This window comes from Sinocyclocheilus anshuiensis, unplaced genomic scaffold, assembly GCF_001515605.1.
Source record: "Sinocyclocheilus anshuiensis isolate Anshui unplaced genomic scaffold, SAMN03320099.WGS_v1.1 scaffold3955, whole genome shotgun sequence".
Taxonomy (NCBI): Eukaryota; Metazoa; Chordata; class Actinopteri; order Cypriniformes; family Cyprinidae; genus Sinocyclocheilus; species Sinocyclocheilus anshuiensis.
This window is the reverse complement of record NW_015556067.1, coordinates 86230-90449: the sequence shown is the minus strand read 5'-3', so window position 1 is coordinate 90449 and position 4220 is coordinate 86230. Positions and strand designations below refer to the sequence as shown.

Sequence of the window (4220 nt, the reverse complement as noted above, 5' to 3'; positions counted from 1 at the left end):
GGTAAGGAGCATAACATTTCCGTCACACGCTTGAGGTATTCGGCCAATCACAACACACTGGATCGCTGGCCAATCAGAGCACACCTTGCTTTTCAGTCAAAACAAGTGACAGTTAATAAATATAGCACAAACACTCAGGAAGCAGAAGTTAGTTCAGAGTAAAGCTTGATCATTTTTGTTGGCAGATGCCACTTGTTTGATATACTGTGTTTAATACAATTAAATCTAGACATTTTTAAGTTACGAAGCTGAAAGTTCAATGCAAACGGAGATATCGTCTTTTAAAATTCTGGTGGTTTAATGCCTACTAAAATGGCTGGTAGGGACTACAAGAAGTTACTTCCCGGGTTTGTGACATCACAAACCCAGATAAACCCAGTCCTCGGGAAAAGGCAGCAAAGGGGGCGAGGCCATGCACTGCTTTAGAGAAGAGGAAGAGAAAACTAGAGGTGTGAATACGATAAACAGCAAGACTGTGGATTCATAGACCGTCCTACACACAGCACAATCATTCTTTGATCTTCAGCTGAATACTGTTTTAAAAACAGAAAAACAAAACAGAAGATAGTGTAGAATATAATGAAATACTCACAGAGTATGAGAGGCAGTGCACTGGACCCCATACTGACACATCAATAGTCTGTTTTAACAGTGCTGTGTGCACTAAATCAGACATTTCCTGCGTTTCAGAGTTCAAGAAGAGATGAGGGAGGAGACAAAACTCTACACAGAAATGCATGAAGAAATAGAAAGAAAAATAGATCCATTCTAAGATATGTACTCTTTTAATGCATATAAGTTGTTAGATCTCTGTTTCTCTACTTAAAAAGACAGTTTAGAAGTTTGCCAATAGTTCTTGCACTGTATTGTTTCATTCGTTCACACAGCCACACACATTACAGACCAGTGAACAAAGTAAAATCACGAGTTGATTCCTAATGTACGCCTGTAAGGCCCGCTCTTATTTGACTGTTGTCAACAACAGCGGCCAGTTAATGGCAACTAAGTATTATTGCATGCATCACTGTATTTCACGAAGACTTTGGTGCAACAATAACCCAGAATCAAAACCCAGTGTGACTGTTGCTATAGCAATATATGAAGAAAGTACACAAAGAGATCAAGTTTAAGATATTTCACTTCTCTTTTGGTACGTTCAAACTATCAGAGACAAAATAGGAACATCAACACATGAAATTACATATACAGTACATATAGCAAAAATCATTACATATAGCTGTCACACACAAGTGTTTATAAAACAGGCTATAAAATGATACTGATTTGCCACAACAATATTTAAAATGTTTGTTTCTTCTCAAAAAGGGGGATATTGCATGACAGTGGTGACTTTTAGAGTTGGGAAGTGGTAGGAGCAAAAAACTGGAGACTCAAGTGTATTTTCAGGTAGGATTCATTATTGAGAATCTTTATCGAGTGCTGCTTGACATTCAGTCTAACAAAAGCAGTGGAACGTCATATTTTTATATATATTTTATATATATACTGTATATATATTTAGGAGGCAGATCAAGCAACCTTAAAGTATTCAAAGCCAGCATACAGTTATTAGGAGTCTGCCCAGTTTTACAAGCCCCAAACCATACAGCATAATTGTACCATGCAGATACCTCATAGAAATAAAAATAAATCCACATCATAAGTAGTTGTGGTCAGAAAAAGGGAGAGACTGGAGCAGGGCCACCAAAATCCATTATAGACAAAAGCTGATTTCCTCAGGTACTGTGCTTGTTGAACTATGGAGAACAAGAACTGGCAGAAGCCTCAACCAGCTTAACCAGTTGGTACTATTGTTGCTTGACTATCAAATAAAATATAAGAAAATATAGACTCCTAAATTTGCATTAGACAGACGGATTTCTAAGAAGAAGAAGCACATGCCGCTCTTGTGGTAGTATTTTGAGGTTTATGAAACTAAAGATGCAGAATAACAATAAATATCTTGCCGACTCTGGTTAAAATATAAAGCAGAAACAGAGCAGAAGTCAAACCACAACCATCAGCTCAACTATTTTATTAGGCCTCTTTACACTTCTGTTATTGTCTCACTACAAGCAGCTTCTAAAGTCAGCAATGCACAAATGACAACGATGAGCTGAAAGAAGCTGGTGCAACAAGTACAAATTTGAGGTGTTTCTTGTGTCTATTGTCAAACCACACCAACTGAGAAAAGCTTCTGCAGTGACTGTGAACATAATAATATTAGGGATTGTTTCTTTCCTTTTTTTTGTTACACTAGCTAATAATTTTTTGCAACTACATAAAAAATATAATAATTCAGACAAAGTCATCAGTGTAATAATACACAGAAAACAGAGAAAGTTGGTAAAATGTATTATGAAAATTATTTGAAATAATTATATAGCTTTGTTGGTGGCTATTGAAAAAAAAATCTGAACTGTTGTACTCCTTTTGTGCGCGCGGCGCGCACACACACACACACACACACACTATCACATACACAATGCATGAAGACGCTTGCTTTAACAAAGGCTACTCAACCAACTTGAACATTTGCAGGTACGAGTCCGACTAGCATGGAAATCATCATGTTAGCTAAAATTTAGTGTTTGTTAGTGCTTTAAAATTCCATGGTGTGCATGACTGCAGTTGTAAGTTTTCTAGCAGAAAATGAGCCTGAAAATGTAGAAATTAACATGAGAGTCAATGAATCAGTCAATGAAATAAAGATCATAGCTTATTTTAATGCTTATGACATGTAGGCTTATTTTAAAATAGAGTAATATGTATATGATATAAAAAAAAATGTAATGTTGTGTATAAACTATATTTATTTTTACTTGTACATGTTAAAGAAATTAAAAAAAAATTATACAAATACAAATGTAATACTAAACTGTACAGCCACTAGATGTCTGCATAGCCTTTCATATAAATATACGGCCTGTAAAATCTAGATGGTGAAAGAAGACACGGTTTTTAATAGTTTCAAATCGTTTTTACTATAGTTTTTATTAGTTTTAATTTTAAAGTCAAAGTTAAATAAAAGTACTTAGCTATTGCTTTTTTGACTTATTTACAAATGTAACTTCAAGTAATCCAAAATGAATCAGATTACATTACTTTTATATTGTGGTACTTGGATTACGTTACTGAATACTTTTTTTTAATGAAGTAAATTGTAACTGTAACAGAATACATTTTATAAGTAACCCTCCCAACCCTATTTATAGGCAACCTACGCCGTGGATTTGAACTGACGTTGGTAAAATAAATGTTCACTTGTCACATGTTTTGGGCTGTAAATAATGTTAAGTACTTCTGTTTGATGTGTGTGTTGTTTTTGCTCAGCCAAACTATTTTGCTACTTTAGTTTTGCTCCAAATATGAGAAGAGAAAACACAAGCACGAACAGCTCGTGCAGGAGCACAAACACTGAGCAGAGTAGATTGAGTCTACGCGGTTCTCATGTTGTGGTTAAATGCGCAGTGCCACCCTGCAGTGGTTCATTGTTGATCATCATCAAGTCAGTTAGCATTTGAGCCCAGATTTGTTCATAGAGATCATGGCAGAAAGCGCTCCTGCAGCTGCCGTGACCAAAGCAGCCAAGAAGAAATCAGCAGCTAAATGCTAGAGAACGGGCCCAAGCGTCGGCGAGCTCATCGTCAAGGCTGTGTCCGCATCTACAATTAGTCATTTAGCAGACGCTTTTATCCAAAGCGACTTACAGATGAGGACAATGGAAGCAATGAAAATCAAAAGAGCAATGATACAGAAGTGCTATAACAAGTCTCAGTTAGCTTAACGCAGTACACATATCAAGGGTATAATAAATAAAAAGAAAACAGATAGAATAGAAAAAGAATAGAGCAAGCTAGTGTTAGAGGCCTTTTTTTTTTGCTTTTGTTAATAGTATAATAAACAAAAAGTAAACAGAATACAAAAAGATTAGAAAACGAGTGTTATCTTTTTAAAGAATACAAGCAGCAAATGATTAGAGTGCAAGTCTAAAAGGGACTAGTGGATTGAGTTGGGCAGGTCATTCCACCAGGAGGGAACATTTAATTTAAAAGTCAGTGAAAGGGATTTTGTGCTTCTTTGGGATGGCACAATAAAGCGACGTTCATTTGCAGAACGTAAGCTTTTAGAGGGCACATTAGTCTGAAGTAATGAATTTAGGTAAAGGGGTGCAGAGCCAGTGGTGGTTTTGTAGGCAAACATTAAAGGGGTCATATGAT

General features: G+C 36.0%; 1 pseudogene; it reads left to right on the top strand.

Annotated features, from left to right (window-relative positions):
* Positions 1–3547: 3547 nt before the first annotated feature.
* Positions 3548–4220, top strand: part of LOC107676196 (histone H1-like) — a 2224-nt pseudogene continuing 1551 nt past the window's right edge.